General features: G+C 54.7%; 1 protein-coding gene across 4 annotated transcripts in view; it reads left to right on the top strand.

Moving 5' to 3' along the window:
- LOC146801341 (uncharacterized) overlaps nt 1–26,093 on the top strand; it is a 202,521-nt gene that overhangs the window by 70,802 nt on the left and 105,626 nt on the right. The gene's annotated exons all lie outside the window — the stretch shown is intronic.

Here is a 26,093-nt window from a genome sequence, read left to right as displayed (position 1 = left end):
TCTGAGGTCGCCTTCTAACATTGGTGGCAAGCGACGGGATTCGGGCCCATAATCTAGAGATCGTACCGTGAACGGCTGACGCACTACCGACAAAGATGGCAGAAGGAAACGCCGTGGTTCTCACAGAAAACGACACCAGTACCGTGTTCCAGGCGGAACAACTGGAAGAGTACACACACAGAGAATTGAAGCAATTCTGCAAGGAACTCAAAATCGCTACCACTGGTCTCAACACCAAAGAAGATATGCAAAAGGCACTGAAAGCTTGGGTGGATTCTGGAGCCCCCCGCCCAGAAGGAGCGGTGGAGCCCCACGACGAAGCTGGACCCTCCCAAGGAGAACGCAGCAGCAACCAGGCGCGAAGCTTCGTACCAGACGGGGGCCTATCCCCGGAGGAACTCGCAGACAGAGAAAGAAGTCGCCATCACGAACTCGAATTAGCCAAACTCAAAATTGAGGGCGAGTTGAAATTAGCCGAGAAAAAGCTAGCAGTGGAACAGATACGGGTGCAAGGAGAACTAGAAGAGAAGAAACTCCAACGGGAACACGAAGGAAGGAGACTTCAACTGGAACATGAACGCCACTTGAAGGAAATGGAGCTAAAAGCAAAAAGCGAAGAAGCGCGGCCCCCGGGGAACCGAGAGGCGGCCTCCCCGGCGGAGCAGAAGGTCCACATCCCCAAGGATGTGGTCAAAGAATATTACAAAAACGATGACATTCAACAGTGGTTCCGGGCCTACGAGGTCGCCATGGCCTCCCATCGGGTCCCGCAGAAGGATTGGGGGGCCGGGTTGTGGGGACGATTCCTGAGCGAAGGGAGAGACACCCTGCTCGACCTACCAACCTCCATGCAGACCTCCTATGACCACATGAAGGAGGCCCTCCTCACAAGGTACGGCCTCACCCCGGAGATGTACCGCCAGCGGTTCCGGGACTGCAGGAAGATCCCGGGTACCACCTGGGTGGAATATGTGAACTTTTTCAGCCGCGCGTTCGATGGGTGGATCAAGGGCAGCAAGGTAACCACCCTGGAAGAACTAACAGACCTTATGTTGTGGGAACACCTGGCTGCGAACTGCTTTGTGGAACTGCGCCAGCATCTGCTCGACAGCAAGCTCATGGACCGGAGAAAGCTGGCTGTCGAGGCGGATCGCTGGACCAACACCCGGGTCTCCCGGGGCCCTGTAGGAGAGTACCCCCGAGCCAGTCAGGGACCACCCCGCCAGAGAGGGGGGGGGAAACCAGGGAGGGCAGAGAGAGTCCCAGTCTAGTCCCCTGAAGACCCAACCTCCGCTTTTCCCGGCACCCCCACCAGCTGTATCCGGCCCCCCCCTGAGACGGGGGCACCGGGTGACCATCACTTATTTCCGTTGTCAGAAGCCCGGGCATTACGCCAACGACCCTGAATGCCCCATGGCCCCACACACCACCCAGGCAGCACCCCCCGCTAGACAGATAGCCAATGTAGCACTGGGGGAGGAGGTTGAGGAGACCGTAGAGTGGGAACCCGCAGCCATGGCCCTAGTATCCTTAGGAGATAGAGAAATGGTCCCTGGAAGCCTCCTGCCCTCCAACACGAAGAAATATGGGCAGCTCGTAACGATCAATGGCCACCAAGTAGAAGCCCTCCGTGACACCGGGGCCAGCATCACCGGTGTCCTCAGTCATTTAGTCCACGAAGACCAGGTCCTCCCCAACGTCTTTTGCCCGGTCATTTCAGCAGACAACACGGAAAGTCTGTGTCAAGTAGCCCTGGTGCCTTTTGAGTGGGGAGGGGTGGTCGGTAAACTGAAAGTCGCAGTGAGGACCTCCCAGCCAGTCGACTGTCTCCTGGGGAACGACCTGGAAATTTCCCCCTGGAAACAAGTCGAGCGCAAGACCCACCTAGGGATGATGGGCCTCCCGGAGTGGGTGTGCGCCACCACCCGATCCATGGCGGCCCGACTGACCCCCCTGGGGGAAGTCGATGATGCCCCGACCACTGAAGATAGGATGGTCCCCGCCGAGGGTCCCCACATCCCCCCCCAAGAAGGGTCGATCGCCAGTGACGAACCCCCACCTTCCGACTTCGCCCAGGTCACCGAGTTAAGCGATCTGCCCGAACTGGCCCAGTGGCGCCACGAGGGGGGCCCCTCCCGAGAGGAGTTCTGCCGTGAGCAGGCTACCTGTCCTTCCCTGGTCGGGCCCCGGCAGCAGGCAGAGGCACAGGCTGCGGGCGACCAGACTGGGACGCACCGGGTGTACTGGGAGGACGACCTTTTGTACAGCAAGCAGAAGTCGGTGGAGCTAGGATCCGGCCGGGTGCTGGTGGTACCCCTACGCTTCCGAAACCTCCTCCTGGGCTTGGCCCACGACATTCCCCTCGCAGGCCACTTGGGCCAGGACAAAACCTACAGTCGCCTCGTGACTCACTTCTACTGGCCCAGAATGAAAGCCGATGTAGAAGCCCACTGCAAGTCCTGTCCCACGTGCCAGGCCAGTGGGAAGAGCGGAGGAAAGCGCAAGGCTGCCCTCCAACCCTTCCCTGTCGGCAGTACCCCTTTTGAGCGGGTCGGGATCGACATCGTGGGGCCTCTGGACACCCCAACCTCCCAAGGACACCGCTTTATCCTCGTCCTGGTGGATCATGCCACCCGATACCCTGAAGCCATCCCCCTGCGCACCGTCACAGCCCCCGTGGTGGGCCGGGCGTTGATGGCAATCTTCTCCCGCATGGGTTTTCCCCGCGAGGTCGTGAGCGATCGCGGTACCAACTTCATCTCCAGATACATGACGTCCTTGTGGCAACAATGCGGGGTGTCCTATAAATTCACCACCCCGTACCACCCCCAAGGGAACGGCCTGGTAGAGCGGTTTAACCAGACTCTGAAGGGGATGATCGCGGGCTTGGAAGAGCCCCTCCGGCGTAAGTGGGACGTCCTGCTCCCCTGCCTCCTATTCGCCTACCGAGAAGTTCCCCAGAAATCCTTGGGGTTCAGCCCTTTTGAGTTGCTCTACGGGCACCCCGTCAGGGGGCCCCTCAGCCTGGTCAAGGAAGGGTGGGAGGCGGCGCCCCGAGGCCCCCCCCGAGATGTGTTCCGATACGTCCTGACCCTCCGAAACCAGACTAGGAAGTTCCGAGAGATGGCCGAGGCCAACCTGGAGGCGAGCCAGGAGGAGATGAAGCGCTGGTACGACCAGAATGCCCTTCTGGTCGAGTTTCAGCCGGGCCAGCAGGTATGGGTCATGGCCCCGTGAAACCCTGCGCCCTCCAGGATAAATGGACCGGGCCCTTCAAAGTGGTTGAGCGGAAGAGCCAGGTCACGTACTTGGTCGAAGTCCAGTCACCACGGGACCCCCTCCGGGTCCTCCACGTGAACCGCCTCAAGCCCCACTTTGTGCGGACGGAGCTGAGCCTCCTACTGGCCACTGATGACGGGTCCGAGGAGGAGTCGGATCCTCTCCCGGATCTCCTGTGCACCAAAGAGAAGGACGGCTCCGTAGAGGGAGTGAACCTCTCCCCATCCCTCACTTCCCAGCAACGTGAGGATTGCCGCCAGCTCCTAGGGCAGTTTTCCGATCTCTTCTCCCTGGTCCCCAAAGTCACCGACTGGTGTGTCCATGACGTGGACACCGGAGACAGCCCACCGGTGAAACACCGAGCCTACAGAGTCTCTGATCGAGTCCGGTCCTGCATTCAGGCCAAGGTCTCGAAGATGTTGACCTTGGGAGTGATCGAACCCTCAGACAGTCCCTGGGCCAGCCCCGTGGTCCTGGTCCCGAAAGCAGCTGCCCCCGGTGTCGCCCCAGAGCTCCGCTTCTGCGTGGACTACCGAGGACTCAATGAAGTCACCCGAGCCGATGCCCACCCCATTCCCCGAGCCGACGAGCTCATTGACCGACTCGGGGCCGCTCGGTTCCTCAGCACCTTCGATCTCACCTGCGGCTACTGGCAAATTGCGCTTACAGAAGGAGCCAAGGAGCGGTCCGCCTTCTCCACCCCGGATGGGCACTATCGCTTTCGCGTGATGCCCTTCGGGATGAAAAATGCCCCGGCCACCTTCCAGCTACTGGTAAATAGAGTCCTGGCCGGGCTGGAAAAATTCAGCGCTGCATATCTCGACGATATTGCAGTTTTTAGTTCCGAATGGAGTGAGCACCTCCAGCACCTCCGGAGGGTGCTAACCGCCCTGCGCCAGGCAGGCCTCACCGTGAAAGCCAGCAAGTGCCAGATTGGGCAAGGGTCGGTAACCTACCTGGGGCACCAGGTCGGAAGCGGTCAGGTCGCCCCTCTACAGACCAAAATCGACGCCATCCTAGCCTGGGTACCCCCCACTACCCAAACGGAGGTCCGAGCCTTTCTGGGCCTCACGGGCTACTATCGGAGATTCATCCGGAATTACGGCAGCCTGGTCGGTCCCCTCACGGGACTCACGTCTAAGAAACAGCCCAAGAAAGTGCAGTGGACCCCTGCCTGCCAAGAGGCGTTCGATGCCCTGAAAGGGGCCATGTGCACTGCCCCCGTCCTCCAGGCCCCCGACTACTCCAAGGAGTTTGTGGTCCAAACGGACGCCTCCGAGCATGGAATTGGGGCCGTCCTGTCCCAGGTGAATGACCAAGGCCTAGACCAGACCGTGGCCTTCCTCAGCCGAAGGCTGTTGCCCAGAGAACAAAAATGGAGCACCATCGAGCGCGAGGCGTTCGCCGTAGTCTGGGCCCTCAAGAAGTTACGCCCTTACCTGTTCGGCACCCATTTCAAGGTCCAAACCGACTATCGCCCCTTGCGATGGCTCATGCAGATGCGAGGAGAAATCCCCAAGCTACTGCGGTGGTCAATCTACCTCCAGGGGATGGATTTCACCGTGGAACATCGCCCTGGGACTGACCACGCCAACGCCGATGGCCTCTCCCGGTTCTTCTGCCTCAGCGAAGAGAACCCCCAAGAGGATGGGTAGTTCTCTCCGGCTTTCAGCTGGGGGGGACGCGTGTTAGACCCGGCCCTCGTGACATAGCCATACCTGACCCCTGCATCTCACACAGCACCCGAACCCACGACCTAGCCGATCCTTCCCACCAGAACACACACACCCGACCCATACTTTCCCATCCGTGGCCTTCCTCCTTTCGGCCACACCGGGCCCGCGTGCCCACTTCATGCACCAAGATGGCCGCCCGGCCCCAGCGCGACCCTGGCCTAGAGGCGCCACTCCGGCTGGAGGACATCGCGCTCCCCTTGGGATGAGAGAGGGAGGAGCAGTTTCTATCACACCTCTGAGCTTCCCTGGGAAGGTGGGTTTCGATCGGCCCGCCGGCCTCCCCGAGGGCTGGCTCCACGCCTGCTGGGTGTCTGGGACTCCTCCCAACCCGGCCCTGAAAGGATCAAAAAACAATGGCAGGAAACCCCGACAAGTAACCCCCAGGTGACAAGACCCCTGCCTGCACAGACTCCGGACATCAATGAGGAGTCGCCCTATAACAAGGGGTGCTCTGGGACTGTCCGGCAGATTCGCCTTTGGAAACACCTGAGCCCTGCTGAGTGACTCGCGGCTCCCTGAAGATCATAAGACCTCCGAACTTGTGCTTGAGCCCTGCTGAGTGACTCGCGGCTCCCTGAAGATCGTAAGACCTCCGAACTCGTGCTTGAGCCCTGCTGAGTGACTCGCGGCTCCCTGAAGATCGTAAGACCCCCGAACTTGTACTTGAGCCCTGCTGAGTGACACGCGGCTCCCACAGACTCTCTTGGTCCCGCCGGACCCCACGACGACAAGCGTATCCCCCAGCTCGAGGATTGTGAGCTGTGCGCCGGGTATGCTCCTGCATTTGACCCATATCCCCCAAAGACTGTCCCGCTACCTCCTACCCCCCTCAAAGACTCTGTGAGCCCGCGCTTCACTTGTATATATTTGCCTTGCTGATCATAAAGATCCTACAACTCCGATCTGATAAAGATTTATTCTTAAGAACTCCCGGTGTGGTGTCTCTTTGTCGTGTGGTGCCGAGTGTACGATCCTAGATACGAGATTCCTCCCCTGAGGAGTCTCCCGCCAGTGCCCGGTTACGATTCCTCGAGGGTTGGTCTCAGAATAGTCAGGGCCCCCTCCGGGCTCCTCTGAGGTCGCCTTCTAACACTTAATGTCCTCCATGGCCACGGCCAAGTGCTCACCAACATGGAGGCATACTTGGAGGGCATTTCAGCATCGCAGGCTGACCAACGCAACTTGCTGCGGTCTATTGACTCGACACTGTCTGCAGCAGTGGGTCTCCTGCAGCACTTCGTCCCACCCCCTACCCATGCCCCATCCACACTTCCCACTCCCATGCCTGTCCCACGTACACCCAGATGTCAGCATGCACACACCCCACCAGACACAGGCACCACACCAGCAGGGAAGGCAAAGCGCACACCTCCTGGCACGCACACACAGGGTGAAGTAGGCACACCCACTGGGTCGGGGGGGAAACGGAAGACATGCAGCCAGAGTGGGAGTCTACATTCCTCACGACCACCGCCCTCCAAATCCACACCCCTCAGCTCTCCTGGCCAAGAGTCGGACACAGGGTCAGTCCTGCCCAGTCTGTCCATCAGCCCCAGTGTGGCACCACCCTGCAAGCGGTGGAGGAAGGACACCGGCAGGGGAGTTGAGTCCCCCCCCGTCCACCCCCCCCCCCGTAGCGCTGCGACCCATCCCTGTGACCCCCCCCCCCCCTCTTTGGGGCCTGTGGTTCCTTCGGGTGCAGTGGCGACGCTGAGCGACCTGGCAGTAGTGTGCAGCGCCGTGCTCGAATCCACCTTTGGCCCTGCCCCACCCCCTGTGTTGGAGTCGTCCGTCCCTGCACCCACAACACCTCCCCTTGCCCCTCCTGTCCCTGCGGTGCCTGGTCCTTCCCCCCAACATGATGCCCCCCCCCCCCTGTGGAAGACAAAGGAGTCTGACTGTGCAGGCAAGCTAGGGGACACACCTACCACTGTGTCCCCCATCCGGGAGTCATGGACTGCCCTATGGGCCTTGTATATATTGACATTTATGATGCTTTTTACTTACATCCTGCTGAATAAAGCAATTTGTTTTTTCCTTTGAACACTTCTGTTTATCTGGTGTTGCTGTTGGTGGACCAGCTCCATGATTTTGGGTGGTGATAATGTGTTGGGTGTGTGGGAAATGTAGTCTTGTGCTGGTCATAGGGTGGACCCTGGTATCTGTGTGCCATCACAAGCTGTTGGCTAAATTACTTTGTTCATGTAAGCAGTTACTGCATGGTGACATTGTCCCAAGGTGTGTTCCTTCCTCTGTGTAACCTGACATCTTCCCTGCAGGGTGTTTCCACTATGTGGTGCTGAGCTGTGTCTACATCAACTGGGGGTGTGACGGACTCCTTCAACTTTGCACATGCATGCTGTACGATGTCTCCACCTGCATCATTTGTGGCATCCGTGGTGGTCACTGTACTTGTGTATGTTGACTGTTGACAAGACTTCATGTGGACATGTTCTCTTTTAGGCGCTATGCATGTGTGTACTCCCAGCCTCGCACACATGTGGTACATGTACTGCAGGGTCTTTGTGCACCTGACTGACATTTGTGGGCATTGTATCTGTGGGTACTCCACCCTTTGCATTCCATGGGCATTGCTGGGAGGACTCTACACCCACCCCTCCTGTGTCTGGGCACTGCTGGGAGGACTCTGCACCCACCCCTCCTGTGTCTGGGCACTGCTGGGAAGACTCTCCACCCACCCCTCCTGTGTCTGGGCACTGCTGGGAGGACTCTGCACCCACCCCTCCTGTGTCTGGGCACTGCTGGGAGTGATAGGCCCCCACCCCTCCTGTGTCTGGGCACTGCTGGGAGGACTCTGCACCCACCCCTCCTGTGTCTGGGCACTGCTGGGAGGACTCTGCACCCACCCCTCCTGTGTCTGGGCACTGCTGGGAGGACTCTGCACCCACCCCTCCTGTGTCTGGGCACTGCTGGGAGGACTCTGCACCCACCCCTCCTGTGTCTGGGCACTGCTGGGAGGACTCTACACCCACCCCTCCTGTGTCTGGGCACTGCTGGGAGGACTCTGCACCCACCCCTCCTGTGTCTGGGCACTGCTGGGAGGACTCTGCACCCACCCCTCCTGTGTCTGGGCACTTCTGGGAGGACTCTGCACCCGCCCCTCCTGTGTCTGGGCACTGCTGGGAGGACTCTACACTCGCCCCTCCTGTGTCTGGGCACTGCTGGGAGGACTCTGCACCCACCCCTCCTGTGTCTGGGCACTGCTGGGAGGACTCTGCACCCACCCCTCCTGTGTCTGGGCACTGCTGGGAGTGATAGGCCCCCACCCCTCCTGTGTCTGGGCACTGCTGGGAGGACTCTGCACCCACCCCTCATGTGTCTGGGCACTGCTGGGAGGACGCTACACCCACCCCTCCTGTGTCTGGGCACTGCTGGGAGGACTCTGTACCCACCCCTCCTGTGTCTGGGCACTGCTGGGAGGACTCTGCACCCACCCCTCCTGTGTCTGGGCACTGCTGGGAGGACTCTGCACCCACCCCTCCTGTGTCTGGGCACTGCTGGGAGGACTCTGCACCCACCCCTCCTGTGTCTGGGCACTGCTGGGAGTGATAGGCCCCCACCCTTCCTGTGTCTGGGCACTGCTTGGAGGACTCTGCACCCACCCCTCCTGTGTCTGGGCACTGCTGGGAGGACTCTGCACCCACCCCTCCTGTGTCTGGGCACTGCTGGGAGGACTCTGCACCCTCCCCTCCTGCGTCTGGCCATGTACGGTCCGTACATACACTGTTGGGGTGGGGGTACGCTCCATACATACACGGGTGAGGGTACGGTCCATACATACACTGTTGGGGTGGGGGTACGCTCCATACATACGCGGGTGTGGGTACGGTCCATTCATACACGGGTGTGGGTACGGTCCATTCATACATGGGTGTGGGTACGGTCCGTACATACACTGTTGGGGTGGGGGTACGTTCCATACATACACGTGTGTGGGTACGGTCCATTCATACACGGGTGTGGGTACGGTCCGTACATACACGGGTGTGGGTACGGTCCGTACATACACTGTTGGGGTGGGGGTACGCTCCATACATACACGGGTGAGGGTACGGTCCATTCATACACGGGTGTGGGTACGGTCCGTACATACACGGGTGTGGGTACGGTCCGTACATGCACTGTTGGGGTGGGGGTACGCTCCATACATACACGGGTGAGGGTACGGTCCGTACATACACTGTTGGGGTGGGGGTACATTCCATACATACGCGGTTGTGGGTACGGTCCATGCATACACGGGTGTGGGTACAGTCCGTACATACACTGTTGGGGTGGGGGTACGCTCCATACATACGCGGGTGGGGGTACGGTCCATTCATACACGGGTGGGGTTACGGTACTTACATACACTGTTGGGGTGGGGGTACGCTCCATACATACGCGGGTGTGGGTACGGTCCATTCATACACGGGTGTGGGTACGGTCCGTACATACACAGGTGTGGGTACGGTCCGTACATGCACTGTTGGGGTGGGGGTACGCTCCATACATACACGGGTGAGGGTACGGTCCGTACATACACTGTTGGGGTGGGGGTACGCTCCATACATACGCGGGTGTGGGTACGGTCCATGCATACACGGGTGTGGGTACGGTCCATTCATACACGGGTGTGGGTACGGTCCGTACATACACGGGTGTGGGTACGGTCCGTTCATGCACTGTTGGGGTGGGGGTACGCTCCATACATACGCGGGTGTGGGTACGGTCCGTACATACATGGGTGTGGGTACAGTCCGTACATACACGGGTGTGGGTATGGTCCGTACATGCACTGTTGGGGTGGGGGTACGCTCCATACATACACGGTGAGGGTACGGTCCGTACATACACGGGTGGGGGTACGGTCCGTACATACACTGTTGGGGTGGGGGTACGCTCCATACATACGCGGGTATGGGTACGGTCCATGCATACACTGGTGTGGTTACGGTCCATTCATACACGGGTGTGGGTACGGTCCGTACATACACGGGTGTGGGTACGGTCCGTACATGCACTGTTGGGGTGGGGGTACGTTCCATACATACGCGGGTGTGGGTTCGGTCCATGCATACACGGGTGTGGGTACGGTCCGTATATACACTGTTGGGGTGGGGGTACGCTCCATACATACGCGGGTGGGGGTACGGTCCATTCATACACGGGTGGGGGTACAGTCCGTACATACACTGTTGGGGTGGGGGTAGGCTCCATACATACGCGGGTGTGGGTACGGTCCATTCATACACGGGTGGGGCTACGGTCCGTACATACACTGTTGGGGTGGGGGTACGCTCTATACATACGCGGGTGTGGGTACGGTCCATTCATACATGGGTGTGGGTACGGTCCGTACATACACGGGTGTGGGTACGGTCCGTACATGCACTGTTGGGGTGGGGGTACGCTCCATACATACACGGGTGAGGGTACGGTCCGTACATACACTGTTGGGGTGGGGGTACGTTCCATACATACGCGGGTGTGGGTACGGTCCATGCATACACGGGTGTGGGTACGGTCCGTACATACACTGTTAGGGTGGGGGTACGGTCCATACATACGCGGGTGGGGGTACGGTCCATTCATACACGGGTGGGGGTACGGTCCGTATACACTGTTGGGGTGGGGGTACGCTCCATACATACGCGGGTGGGGGTACGGTCCATTCATACACGGGTGGGGGTACGGTCCATACATACACTGTTGGGGTGGGGGTACGCTCCATACATACGCGGGTGTGGGTACGGTCCATTCATACACGGGTGGGGGTACGGTCCATTCATACACAGGTGGGGGTACGGTCCGTACATACACTGTTGGGGTGGGGGTACGCTCTATACATACGCGGGTGGGGGTACGGTCCGTACGTACCCGTGCCCACGCTGTGGAGTGCTTGTGCGGGCCGTACCCAGGCCTTTGGCACATGGGTACGGGCCGTACCGCCATTGTTGGGGTGACGTGGGTGTGGGCGTGGTACGACTCGTACCCACGCTCTTAAGGCGTGGGTACGGTACGTACCTGTATTGTTGTGTTGCCGGTTTGCGTCGTTGCCCACTTCCGTTGTGTAGCCGACTTACATATCCAGTCCTTGGAAGCCTAGGCCAACACCTGACAGGGGTCAGATCAAGGTAGGTACTGCACCACTAGTGGCACTGGGGCGGTTGGGTGCAGAGGTCACTGGGCCTAATGTTAGTTAGTGGAGACTGGGGGCACCCAGGAGATTTGCTGGTTGCAGGTAGATGCCCGCAGTTTTAGGGCACAGGCTCCGGGGTAAAGGTAAGCATGGGGGGCCACAAGTCAGCACCACACATACACCACCAGCAGCACAGGGGCGGCCAAGTGCAAGTTTAAAATCAGCATTAGGCGCCCAATGCAGGCAAATGGAGAATCTCGGTCACAGAAAGAGGCTGCAGGCATGGACCAGTAGTATGGACGAAGGCGACCAACAGCTGGGCAGGTAAGTAGAGGTGTCGGTGAATGCCTGGGCTCCGTCGGCTGGGCTCACCAAAGTTGGGGGGCTGAGAATGCAGGGGTTCCTTTAGGTGTCGGTCTTTCTTTACCGGAGCCGCTCATGGTTGTGGGGACACTTCAAGAGGAGGCTTCAGGCTTCTTCATGGAGTCTAGGAGAGGTCAGCCACCAATGGAGTCGGGGTCTGGAGCGCTTCGGAGCCTTCACTTTGTAGGTTAGCCACTCAGACTTGGGCCGTGGGTGTCAGGTGCAGAGTGGGCAGGAGTCACGGTTCCAACTGGATCCGGAGTCCTTCGAGTTGGTTTCTTGTGGACAGGGCCGCTATCCTCGGGTCATCTGGTCTTTGTTGAAGAACAGGCAGTCTTCCTCAGGTACTGGAAGTTGCTGACCGCAGTACAGGCATCAACTTCTATGCAGTCTTTAAAGCGAGAGACAGACCTGTGAGGCTGGGGTCAAATCAGTAGTCATCTTCAGGCTTTGATGCACACATCTTCTTTCATCCTTCTTCGAAGGTCGCAGGAATCTCAAGATCAAGGCTTAGGGGTGCCCCAAAATATTTAATTTAGGGACGTTTCTAGCACTGGCAGATAGTGGCCAATGGGATACTTACCTTTAGGGTGGCCGCACTCTTTGTTTGTCCCCTCCCTTTGAGGAAGTGGCATCCCTTAACCTGATTGGCTAGAATCCTCCTATACATGATGGAGGATTTTCTAAGGAGGGTGTCACCTCGGCCCAGGACACCTCAGGGGTGGTCCTGGCTGAGAAGGGACACACCTCTCCTGCTTACTAAGTTTCCCACGACCTTACTGCTAAAAGTGGGGCTTGGTCATGGTAGCAGGCATCTCCACTAGTTGGAGAGGCCCGGAAGCCTTTGAAGCTCACTGCCCTAAATGCTGTTTCTGCTTGGAGGTGGATGAGAAACACCTCCACCCCAGACAGGCTTTGTTCCTGACCCACTAGAGCACAAGAGCTCCCACCTCAGGGGTCAGAAGCATGTCTGAGTGTGGCAAGCTGGTGCTGTACACTAGAGAATTGGTCATTTTTCAGGAGGCATCTCTATGATGCCCTCTGAGTGCATTTTGTAATAAATCCAACATTGGCAACAGCGTGGGTTTATTATGCTGAGACGTTTGATACCAAACTTCTTAGCATTCGGAAAAAGCCATCATGGAGCCGTGGAGTTTGTCATGACAAACTCCCAGCCCATGTGCTCAATAAGGCTTCACTGCACTTACAATGTCTGAGAATGGACTCAGACACTGTAGGGGCAGAGTGCTCATGCACCTATGCACTCACCTGTGGTACAGTCCACCCTGCCTTAGGACTGTGACGCCAGCTAGAGGTGTGACTTACCTATGCCACAGGCAGTGCTTGGGTAGGCATGGCACACAGGGATGTGTGCCATGTTGACTATTAAGTTTTGTCTACACCAAAACAGTCTTTAATGGAAGTGTAAATGTGTTAGGTGAGGGGTCTCTGAGAGTGGCACACTACATGCTGCAGCCCTTAGAGACCTTTTCTGGTCACAAGGCCCTTGGTACCACTGGTACTTTTTACAAGGGGCTTACATGTGGGCCAGGGGTGTGCCAATTGTGAAAACAAAGGTACAGGTTTATAAAAAAAACTCAGGCACTGGGAACCTTTATTAGCAGGGACCCAGTGCACACTCAGTCAAAGTGCATAAGAAATCAGGCAAAGCGTGGGGGGGAACCATGCAAAAAGGGACGTTTTGCTACAGTAGCAAAGATTTGTATGCATCTAGAACAGCTACTGGTCATTCCAAGAAATTATCGTAATGTAGAAATATCTTGTGGGGATTTGCAGTAGCCAACGTTTGCACTTTTGGTGGATCAGGTTTCAAACCCCCATCAGAAAAGACATGGCCAAAAAAATGCAATCTTTTCTTGTGGAATTCACATTTGTCAGCATTCAGAGTTAAGACTGCATCGTTCAGCAAATGACATACTTGCATAAAAGCTTTGTTATGCTCTTTCTGTGTGGCTCCAAAAACCAATATGTCATCACTATAATGAACTATATTTACTGCAGGCTGTATGACACTTTGAAAGACGCCTTGGAAAAGTTTTGCAACTGAGGATACACCAAAACTCAAACAGACCTTTATGCGTAGAAAACATTGTAATGTACCTGGATTTTTCTTCAAGTTCCAATTGGTGATATCTTTTATTCAAGTTGAGGCAAGAGAAGAACTTCAGACCATTCAACTGAGTTATCATACCAGCAAAGTTCGGACTCGGATATCTCTCTTGCTCAATTGCCTTGTTGACTTTATGCATGTCAACACAGATATCAGTGCCTCTCCGTCACTGTCTCTTTTAGGCACTACTACAATGGGAGAAACCCATGGGGCTGGAATAGTGGAGCGTTCAATGATGTCATGTTTAAGCAATTAATTAAGTTCCATTTCAAGAGTTTCTTGCAAGTGAAACACAGCTCGTTTGTGTCTTCTCCTCGGGTATATTTATCGACGCATCTCTGTTAGTTATTTATCTTTAGAGTGATCTTCGTACAATATTTGAATTTTTTTGTTGCTTTTTCAAGTCGATTTTTCTTCACTTTGAGTTTTTCCTCACATTTGACTAGTCCCACATGTGCATGCCTTTTTTAAGTAAACATCGACATTGCAGAAGTGTCATTGTCACTTTCACTTGAAACTGATACTGGGGAACTCTTTGTCAACTTTGTTTGGGTTCGATTTGCCTCAATTGATGTGACCATTTGGTCTTGTGGGAGCACGCCGAATGTCACTGAGGTAGGGTTCGGTCGGACAGTTTGTCGTCATGCTGTGAGGCACTTACTTTTCTCTTCGCATTGCAAGTCACCATGAAGTGGTTCACTTTACCACAGCTGATGCCGAATGGTGGGTGTGAGAAGTTGGCCTGATATGTAGTGCTCACTATTCTAGTGATCACTGTGTATCATTCCAAACGACCCTTATTGATGATTGGTTGTAAGTCAACCTTATAGACCAGCTATCCTAGTAGCGTGGATACGAGCAGTCTTAGGCTAAACTCTAGAGGGCGTGTTAAGCCAGCTGTTTACCATCACATATACCCCTTGAACACCAAGTGAAAGGACACCACACAAGTTGTTATGAAAATAAAAGGATATTTATTTATAACAAGACTACCCTGGCTCTTTATGAGTCAGGGAGCTAAGCACACTACAAAACTCTTAGGAAAATACTTCAGTTGCACAATTTACACAAATGCCCGAGGGGCACGAGAAACCATCTACACTAACAGTGAAATGCGAATGGTTAGAGTCTGGAGGTACTGATTCCGGAGTGTTCCGATCAGTGGGACTAAACGAAAAAGGAACTGGACACTTGTAGAGCGAACCTGCGATGGAGCACCGAGATGCTCGAGTTACCTAGCCCGGAGGCTGCGGCTGCGTGAAGTTCGGCAAGATGTCGGGAGTCCTCGTGTAGTCTCAGGAGCCTGAAAGAAGAAGTTGCTGGCAGGCGACCAGTGACGATGTTCAGAGCGATCCAAGCCTGGATCGGTGATGAAGGAAACCTGAAAGCAGAGGGGACTCAGTTCTCAACCGCTAGCCAGCGATCGTGTGGGTACCAGGGGGGTACCGGCTGAAGTCACCTCGACCAGGTGAGTGGGTGACGTCGGACTCGGCTGTTCCTCGGACCAGGAGGCGCGGCGGCGACCAGGATGGAGGGCGAGCTGTCCCACGAAGGTGTCTGCTGTCGATGATGCTGGGCCCAGGAAGGGGCAGCGGATCTTGGCAGTGGCAACCCAAGCGGGGGAGTCAAGATGGCGTCGGGAGTGGACCAGGAGGGTCCGTGGTACTCCTCTGTTGAAGGGGAGCAAGAGCCAGTCTGGAGCAACCAGACCGGTGATGCAAATAATCTTGGAGCGTCGTGAAGAGGGCCACAAGCCGGTCAGCAAGTGGTCGGACAACGCTGGGAACAGCAAGAAGCGGAAGGGCCCCCACGCAGATCTCGTGGATGCTGGGGGGACAGACTTCGATGCTGGAGCTGCTCAGGGTTTAGGGCTTCTCAAACCCTAGGTGCACTCACTCGAGGGTCCCTCGGTGGGCGTGCTAGATAAGCGTCGTGCAGGTTCTGAAGATAGCCGGTCCCGCAGGTCTCGTCACACCTACGACTCTCAGCTGGGTTGATGAGGTAGGTAAAAGGTCAGAGATGGCAGGGAACTCGGGTCTCGTCGAGCTGGGCAGTCTTGATCCGTAGGAGACGTACAGCAAACCGCAAGCGCTTAGGTGGTGCCTGCTGGTGCAGGGTGGCTACTCCTTAGCCACAAGGGAGAGTCTTCAGAAATAGTCAAGAGTTCCTTTCGTGGAAAGTGGTTCGTGATTCGGAGTTATCCGATTATCTGATTATCCAATTTGGGAAGGGGACTCGCTCCTACCTTTATTCTAAGAAAAGGGGCTGGCCCGTGACTAGGTTCTACCTATGGGTGGAGCCAGGAGGGGGGTGGTTACACCCCTATCCTTTGTCCGGCTTCGCGCCAGCTCAGGGGCTGGTGTGCCCCCGAAACTGGTTTGAGCCGGGCTATGCACAGTGAGCACCGGGGTGCCACTTGCAATCACCTTCCTTTCAGCCCTGCCTACCTGGGATACACAAACCCTGTCTGGGATGGTGCTAACACCGCCCTCGACAGGAAACCCTTTGTCCAAGCTCCCCTTGCTGGAAGGTCCCCCAGCAGCAGGAGGTCAGACTTGTGTCTGGTGGCAGCATCCATTTTGTGATGCTGAGGCTTGAGTCAACTTTAACCGGGGTTCAAGGTTACTTCCATGTCGTGTCCCTCTAAAAGGGGGGAATGCTAACCCCGTCGCCAGGACTGGCGAGGGGTTCGTATTCCCATTCGTATGACACCTTACTCGACATGTGTAGGTGATGTGATGCCAAAGTTAGCAAATAACCGCAAGGATTATAATGCATTAAAAGTAGTTGGCCCGCGTCACCATGGAACGGCTATTAGGACTTGGTTCCGCAAGCCGTCGACGGGCTCAGCTCGCGCCAGAGCACCGTCCCACATGATTCCCTGCACTCTGCCTTCAGGATTGATAAGGCCTGCTATAGGAGTGACTTATAGGAATCCATGTGTCCATTTTAGGGTTTAGGTGTAGGAATACTACACCTACAGCAACGGGTGATTACACCACGTGGCCCCACCTGTCGTGCAGCCAGTTGTGTCAGATTTGGGCGGCCATTCCAGGGGTGGCATAATACATGCTTCAGCCCCTGGTAGGCCCTGGGTACACCGATGCCCTGGATACCTGTGGTATGCTGAGACAGGGACTGACAAGGCGGCCCAGTTCCAATTAGTGGATGCACCTAATGTACATGTGTGTTAATTTCGAGTGAGAACAACTAGGCTGTGGGTCTGATTGGCAGGCCCACAGCCGGAGAAAGTCGTAAACCAATGAAGCAAAAGCAAAAAATCTAGGTGAGCATAGGATTGCAGACCCTACTCTCCTACATGACCCCCCCCAAACTTTGGGACAATAAGCTAACCTTGACCAGGTGAGTCTTCTTGCTCTAAGTGGAAATACCTGGAGAGCCCATCTGCATTGCCATGATCAGTGCCAGGTCTATGCTCCACTGTGAAGTCCATCCCCTGTAGGGAAATGGACCACCTAAGTAGTTTGGGGTTTTCACCCTTCATTTGATTTAGCCACAAGAGGGGCTTATGGTCGGTCTGAATCTTGAAGTGAGTGCCAAACAAGTATTGCCTCAACTTCTTCAGGGCCCAAACCACAGCAAAGGCCTCCCTCTCAATAGCTGACCAATTCTTCTCTCTGGGGGTCAGCCTCCTGCTAATAAAAGCTATGGGCTGGTCATGACCATCAAAATTCAGTTGCGATAGAACAGCTCCCACACCCAGCTCCGAAGCGTCTGTTTGGACAATGAATGGTTTGGAGTAGTCTGGACTCTTTAGGATAGGTGCTGTGCACATGGCCTGCTTTAGGTCATCGAATGCCTTCTGACAGCTTGCTGTCCACTGAACTTTTTTTGGCATCTTTTTACTTGTCAGGTCGTTTAGCGGGGTCACAATGGATCCATAATTTCTGACAAATTTCCGGTAATAACCAGTCAGGCCCAAGAAAGCTCGAACCTGAGTCTGGGTGGTTGGAGGAGCCCAGTCCTGGATGGCCTGTATTTTGCTCTCCAATGGTTGAACCTGGCCTCCACCTACAAGGTGGCCCAGGTATACAACCTGTGTCTGCCCTATCTGGCACTTGGTGGCCTTGATAGTGAGGCCTGCCTTCTGCAGGGCCTCTAACACTTTCCTCAGGTGGACCAGGTGATCCTCCCAGGTGGAGCTAAAGACAGCGATATCGTCCAGATACGCCGCACAGAAGTCGTCCAACCCAGTGAGAACTCGATTCACCAGCCTTTGGAAGGTGGCAGGTGCATTTTTCAAACCAAAGGGCATTACCACGAACTGATAATGCCCACCCGGGGTAGAAAATGCTGTTTTGGGCTTGGCCTCCTCAGCTAACCTGATTTGCCAATACCCAGCTGTCAGGTCAAACGTACTTAAGTAGTTGGCCGAGGCCAACCGGTCGATAAGTTCGTCTGCTCTTGGTATCGGGTGGGCGTCAGTCTTAGTGACCGCATTGAGACCTCTGTAGTCCACGCAAAACCTCATCTCTTTCTTACCGCCCTGGGTGTGAGGTTTCGGCACGAGCACTACGGGACTAGCCCAGGGGCTGTGCGAGGGTTCAATGACTCCCAGCTCCAACATTTTCTGCACCTCTGTCTTGATGCAGTCTCTGACATGATCAGGTTGCCGATAGATTTTACTCTTTACGGGCAGACTGTCCCCAGTGTCGACCTCATGGGTACACCACTTGGTCTGACTGGGTGTCAGAGAGAACATATGTCGAAAGGATTGAAGAACCTGTTTACAATCCTCTTGTTGATGTCCAGAGAGGCTGCCACAAAAGACAACACCATCTACTGATCCATCGTCAGGGTTCTGAGAGAGCAGGTCTGGGAGAGGGTCACTCTCCTCCTCCTGTCCCTCATCTGTGGCCATGAGCAAGCCCATGCCCTCCCTGTCGACATATGCCTTGAGCCTGTTTACATGGAGCACCCTGTGGGGGCTCCGGGGAGTTCCCAGGTCTACCAAGTAGGTGACCTCTCCCTTTTGCTCAATGATCGTGTGGGGCCCAGACCATTTGTCTTTGAGTGCTGCTGGGGCCACTGGCTCCAGCACCCACACCTTCTGTCCAGGCTGGTACACAGTCAGGACAGCCTTTTGGTCGTGCCAAGCTTTCTGTAATTCTTGGCTCGCCTCCAGGTTTTTAGACGCCTTTTCCATGTACTCCGCCATCCGCGAGCGGAGACCGAGCACATAGTCCACAATGTTTGATGCCGGCTTTCTGAGAGGTCTCTCCCATCCTTCCTTTACCAAACAAAGGGGTCCCCTTACAGGATGTCCGAACAGAAGCTCAAAAGGGCTGTAGCCAACCCCCTTCTGCGGGACCTCTCTGTAGGCGAACAAGAGGCAGGGTATCAGGACATCCCATCTCCGCCGAAGCTTTTCAGGTAGTCCGTGAATCATCCCTTTTAGGGTCCTGTTGAATCTCTCAACAAGCCCATTGCATTGTGGGTGATAGGGTGTGGTGAACTTGTAGTTGACACCACATTCCTTCCACATAGCAGTCAGATATCCCGACATGAAGTTTGCACCTCTGTCTGAGACGACCTCCTTAGGGAAGCCCACTCTGGAGAACACTCCAAGTAGGGCCCGTGCCACCACAGGTGCTGTAGTGGTCCTAAGGGGAATAGCTTCAGGATACCTGGTGGCGTGGTCCACCACCACCAGTATAAACTTGTGCCCTGATGCTGTCTGGGGTTCCATTGGTCCGACAATGTCGATCCCCACTCGTTCAAAGGGTACCCCCACCACTGGTAGTGGTATGAGGGGGGCCTTTGTCGTGCCACCTGACTTACCACTGGCTTGGCAAGTGACACAGGAGCGGCAAAACTCCTTCGTATCTTCGGACATGTGGGGCCAGTGAAAGTGTGGAACAATTCTGTCCCAAGTCTTATTCTGGCCTAAGTGACCTGCAAGGGGAATCTCGTGGGCCAAGGTGAGAAGGAAACCTCTCAGAGACAAGGGGATGACCAGCCTCCTGGTCGCACCAGGTTTGGGGTCTCTTGCCTCGGAGTACAGGAGTCCATCGTCCCAGTACACTTTGTGGGTACCGGTGGCGTTCCCTGCAGCCTCAGCAGCGGCCTGCTGTCTGAGGGGTTCAAGTGAGGGGCAGTCTAACTGTGCCTTCCCCAGGTCTTCCCTGGAGGGTCCCCCTGAGCCCAGAAACTCAACCTGACCAGGTTCAAGCTCTTGCGGCTCAGTTTCCCTCAGTTCTTTAAGGTCAGCCTCCTCGGAGACTTGATCCACGACCTGGGGCAAGGGGGAAGGCGAAGCCTTACCCTTACTGCTCCTTTTCTTGGAAGATGTCTGGTCCGTTCTTCCAGGATCCAGCACCTGTTCAGTGGGGCATCTTTTGGCCTGTGACCTGGTCACAGCAAGGACATGTGCTGGCAAGCCTAACATCTCCATGTGAGTCCTCTGCTCCACTTCTGACCATTGTGACGTTTCCAAATCATTGCCCAACAGACATTCTACGGGGAGGTCTGAACTAACCACAACCTTTTTCGGGCCACTTACCCCTCCCCAGGAGAAATCAACAACTGCCATACTGTGATTGGTAGTGACGTTGCTGGCATTGGTCACTAGGTAACTGGTACCTAGCATGATCTGTCCAGGGTCCACGAAGTTAGGCGTCACCATGGTGACACTGGCACACGTGTCCCTGTAGGCCTGAGCCACTTTTCCATTTATCAAAGGTGTCTGTCTGTATTTGCCCAAAGTATTGGGACTGGCATCAGGGGACATATCCATATCCCCTGTACAGACAAGGACGGCCTGAGTGAGCGTGCCGACTAAGTCGTCACTCCCCTCGGTTCCCAAGGTTAACCCAACTAATGCCTTGGGAGGCGCACTACCACTGCTGACTGTACTAGGGGGCGCAGGTGCCTTAGGGGCTGCAGTGGCAGGAGTTTGCCCTCCTTTCTTGGTGCACTCACTAAACCAGTGAGTCTTACTTTTACAGTATTGGCACCACCTTTTTGACTGGCCTTCTTGAGTCTTCTTCTTCTGTGAAGCCTGACCCCCACCCTCTTTGGTTTGTTGGGGACCTGTCGAAGACTTCTGGTCATTTTGTTCGTTCTTGTTACCCTTTTGGTCTGCTTTCTTCTGACCACCCTGGTTCTGATTCTGGTTCTGCTTGACCCTTGTTCTGACCCATCTGTCTGCCTTCTTTCCCAATTCTTGGGGAGAGGTCAGATCCGAGTCGACAAGGTGCTGATGCAACAATTGGTTCTGACAGTTGTTTAAAATCTGTTCTCGCATGATAAGATTGTACAATCCTGTGTAATCAGTAACCTTGCTACCCAGCAACCAGCCTTCCAAAGCCTTAGTGGCACAATCGACAAAGTCAGCCCAATCATGAGACTGAATTTTCTGGGTGTCCCGGAACAGCACCCGGTACTGTTCCGTGGTTAAGCCGAACCCATCAATCAGTGTGTTCTTCAGGACTTGGTAGTTGTTAGCATCCTCAGCTCTTGTAGTGAGGAGCTTGTCCCTTCCTTTACCTTCAAAGGAAAGCCACAGTATAGCTGCCCACTGACTTGGGGGGACGCACTGGACAGTGCAGGCCCTCTCCAAGGCAGTTATCCACTTGTGGATGTCGTCCCCTTGTTTAAAGGGGGGCACTATTTTACTCAGGTGTCTAGTGTCTATACCCCTGTCTTTCTCTCTATTGAGAATGCTGCCACCAGTGGGATCTAACCCACTTAATTTCTGCTCTCGGGCCAAGGCAAGTCTTTCTTTGGCGAGGGCAAGTTCTTCCCGCTCGATCCTCAGATTGACCTCCCGCATCTTCGCTTCATGCTCCCTCCTCTGAGGGGAAGTCATTCCTCTCTGAGAAGATGCCTGAGAGACATGTGTATGAACCGATCTGCCAGAGCCTCTGGAGAGAGACCTAGCTCGTCCGTTCCCAAGGTTAAGCCTGCTTGAGCGTGGGCCCGGGGCTCCCCCAGTTCCATTCTCATGCCTGCTTAAGTTGGTCCTTGTAAGCCTGCCGACTACCACTGGACCTTTGTCTGCCTCGTCTCCCGATAACTCGTCCTCGTCCTCCTCCTCTGTGTGGAGGTCGAGGTCTGGGTCACCGAGGGTTCCCTCTAAGGGAGGCATGTTCCCATCTGCACTGGGGGGACCTGGGTTAGAGGACCTCCTAGCATCGTACGCCTCTAAGAGACCTATCAGTATTGCGATGGTAGGGTTAGAACCCTGGTTTAGCTTCCTGGAGGCACACAGTTGTCTCATCTCCTTGAAGCTAAGAGTTGCATATCGTGACACGACCTGTGGAGGGTCACTGACCACTAAGGGAGTCCCTGCAGACTCTCCGTGGACCGACATGCTTTTCTAGTGAGGTGTAAGTGTTGCACCTACCTACACTATGGGTTTACCTACTGATCCCTTGCTAAGAGTTGTAGTCAGGGTGTGCTAAGCCCTGTTACACTACAACAGCCGGTTCAGTAGAACTCGGAGTATTGTAAGTTAAGTTATATGTACCTGGGTACTTATGTGATCTTTCACTGCGATATTCTTAGGATACGTGTGTGGTAAAACAACAGCAAGCTCAAATCCCAACCGCTGCTCACCAATGTGAGAAGTTGGCCTGATATGTAGTGCTCACTATTCTAGTGATCACTGTGTATCATTCCAAACGACCCTTATTGATGATTGGTTGTAAGTCAACCTTATAGACCAGCTATCCTAGTAGCGTGGATACGAGCAGTCTTAGGCTAAACTCTAGAGGGCGTGTTAAGCCAGCTGTTTACCATCACATATACCCCTTGAACACCAAGTGAAAGGACACCACACAAGTTGTTATGAAAATAAAAGGATATTTATTTATAACAAGACTACCCTGGCTCTTTATGAGTCAGGGAGCTAAGCACACTACAAAACTCTTAGGAAAATACTTCAGTTGCACAATTTACACAAATGCCCGAGGGGCACGAGAAACCATCTACACTAACAGTGAAATGCGAATGGTTAGAGTCTGGAGGTACTGATTCCGGAGTGTTCCGATCAGTGGGACTAAACGAAAAAGGAACTGGACACTTGTAGAGCGAACCTGCGATGGAGCACCGAGATGCTCGAGTTACCTAGCCCGGAGGCTGCGGCTGCGTGAAGTTCGGCAAGATGTCGGGAGTCCTCGTGTAGTCTCAGGAGCCTGAAAGAAGAAGTTGCTGGCAGGCGACCAGTGACGATGTTCAGAGCGATCCAAGCCTGGATCGGTGATGAAGGAAACCTGAAAGCAGAGGGGACTCAGTTCTCAACCGCTAGCCAGCGATCGTGTGGGTACCAGGGGGGTACCGGCTGAAGTCACCTCGACCAGGTGAGTGGGTGACGTCGGACTCGGCTGTTCCTCGGACCAGGAGGCGCGGCGGCGACCAGGATGGAGGGCGAGCTGTCCCACGAAGGTGTCTGCTGTCGATGATGCTGGGCCCAGGAAGGGGCAGCGGATCTTGGCAGTGGCAACCCAAGCGGGGGAGTCAAGATGGCGTCGGGAGTGGACCAGGAGGGTCCGTGGTACTCCTCTGTTGAAGGGGAGCAAGAGCCAGTCTGGAGCAACCAGACCGGTGATGCAAATAATCTTGGAGCGTCGTGAAGAGGGCCACAAGCCGGTCGGCAAGTGGTCGGACAACGCTGGGAACAGCAAGAAGCGGAAGGGCCCCCACGCAGATCTCGTGGATGCTGGGGGGACAGACTTCGATGCTGGAGCTGCTCAGGGTTTAGGGCTTCTCAAACCCTAGGTGCACTCACTCGAGGGTCCCTCGGTGGGCGTGCTAGATAAGCGTCGTGCAGGTTCTGAAGATAGCCGGTCCCGCAGGTCTCGTCACACCTACGACTCTCAGCTGGGCTGATGAGGTAGGTAAAAGGTCAGAGATGGCAGGGAACTCGGGTCTCGTCGAGCTGGGCAGTCTTGATCCGTAGGAGACGTACAGCAAACCGCAAGCGCTTAGGTGGTGCCTGCTGGTGCAGGGTGGCTACTCCTTAGCCACAAGGGAGAGTCTTCAGAAATAGTCAAGAGTTCCTTTCGTGGAAAGTGGTTCGTGATTCGGAGTTATCCGATTATCTGATTATCCAATTTGGGAAGGGGACTCGCTCCTACCTTTATTCTAAGAAAAGGGGCTGGCCCGTGACTAGGTTCTACCTATGGGTGGAGCCAGGAGGGGGGTGGTTACACCCCTATCCTTTGTCCGGCTTCGCGCCAGCTCAGGGGCTGGTGTGCCCCCGAAACTGGTTTGAGCCGGGCTATGCACAGTGAGCACCGGGGTGCCACTTGCAATCACCTTCCTTTCAGCCCTGCCTACCTGGGATACACAAAGCCTGTCTGGGATGGTGCTAACACCGCCCTCGACAGGAAACCCTTTGTCCAAGCTCCCCTTGCTGGAAGGTCCCCCAGCAGCAGGAGGTCAGACTTGTATCTGGTGGCAGCATCCATTTTGTGATGCTGAGGCTTGAGTCAACTTTAACCGGGGTTCAAGGTTACTTCCATGTCGTGTCCCTCTAAAAGGGGGGAATGCTAACCCCGTCGCCAGGACTGGCGAGGGGTTCGTATTCCCATTCGTATGACACCTTACTCGACATGTGTAGGTGATGTGATGCCAAAGTTAGCAAATAACCGCAAGGATTATAATGCATTAAAAGTAGTTGGCCCGCGTCACCATGGAACGGCTATTAGGACTTGGTTCCGCAAGCCGTCGACGGGCTCAGCTCGCGCCAGAGCACCGTCCCACATGATTCCCTGCACTCTGCCTTCAGGATTGATAAGGCCTGCTATAGGAGTGACTGATAGGAATCCATGTGTCCATTTTAGGGTTTAGGTGTAGGAATACTACACCTACAGCAACGGGTGATTACACCACGTGGCCCCAGCTGTCGTGCAGCCAGTTGTGTCAGATTTGGGCGGCCATTCCAGGGGTGGCATAATACATGCTTCAGCCCCTGGTAGGCCCTGGGTACACCGATGCCCTGGATACCTGTGGTATGCTGAGACAGGGACTGACAAGGCGGCCCAGTTCCAATTAGTGGATGCACCTAATGTACATGTGTGTTAATTTCGAGAGAGAACAGCTAGGCTGTGGGTCTGATTGGCAGGCCCACAGCCGGAGAAAGTCGTAAACCAATGAAGCAAAAGCAAAAAATCTGGGTGATCATAGGATTGCAGACCCTACTCTCCTACAGTGGGACATTAATCTTTGTGTGGAATGGAATTAGTCCACATCTGTAACACATTGTCTTTTTCTTTGGAGACATCTCTTGGTGTCCCTCGACCTTGTACTTTGGCTTACTTTTCACGCTCATTACTAACGCACTTTGGGTGCCTCTGGTCTCCATGTCCGTCACTTGACGATGAGCACGCTTTTTTAGTGCGAGGAGCCTTGAGGACTTGTTTTAAGCTCAGAGTTTCCTTCAGGATTCGTCTTTGAAAGGAATCTGACAGACATCCATCAGCTACTCTGAAGTGGGTAGCTTCCTCATCATTACATTCATTGTATTTACAGTGCTTCACGAGAACATCCAGACTCTCAACAAACTCATCGAGTGTTTCACCTGGTCTCTGGTGCTCTTGACTGAATATGTATCTTTCATAATCCACACTGGGCACTGGATTAGACTTGACGTTCAAAGCTGTTTTGATTTGATCGTACGTCACTTCACCTTTTTGTGGTATCTTTTTCATGGCTTCTTTCACTCTTTCACCAGCCATGTTCCTCAGATTCTTTATAATCTTCTTATCATCTTCTTCATCTATGTAATCTTCAAAAGTCTCTATCCATGTAGTTCATCTACTGCCATAATACTGTTTTTCGGCAGTATCAAATGCTGATTGCTGCTGGTAATTTTAAGAATGCAGCAGCCGTATATCTGTTTGTGGACAGTAGTGGTCTCTCAGGCGCTTCGAGTGGATCTCTCTAACGCCTTGTGATGTCAGCCTTAATTACTTTTGGAGCTAGGATCTCGCCCTGGCTCTAAAACTGAGCTCTCTGTTTGATGGTGGTCTAAGGAGTTATTCTGAGCCCCTACCCAGCAGCTTTGGTGGTGGGCTGCTTTGTTGGTGGACATCTCTACTAGCACAACTCCAACCTTCTTTCTGGGGCCACTCTGCAGCATGCTGTGTTATGACTACTTTCCTTAATTGCTTCAGTAAGTAGACAACTCTTGTATACTACTAATCCATGACAGTAGATAACGTTCGAATTTTTGGTTGTCTTTGTACTTAAATGTTTCTTCATAAACACCTAGGTAATATCTGTGTCATGCAAAAAGAACAGATGATGGACAGAATTAATCAAACACTCACCCCCTGTCACAGATCTGGGTTAAATCCATTGTTTTTTGCACGCCACGCCACTCCAGTTTAGACCCAGCCATATGCAAATCAGTCTTGACACTGTTCCCCATGGGAACAGTCCAGCCTGAACTGCCAGGCCAAGTCTATCCCTGGAC

Source organism: Triturus cristatus, chromosome 8, assembly GCF_964204655.1.
Source record: "Triturus cristatus chromosome 8, aTriCri1.1, whole genome shotgun sequence".
In the NCBI taxonomy this organism is placed as follows: domain Eukaryota; kingdom Metazoa; phylum Chordata; class Amphibia; order Caudata; family Salamandridae; genus Triturus; species Triturus cristatus.
The sequence above is the reverse complement of the archived record's forward strand: the minus strand, read 5'-3'. Positions and strand labels throughout refer to the sequence as shown.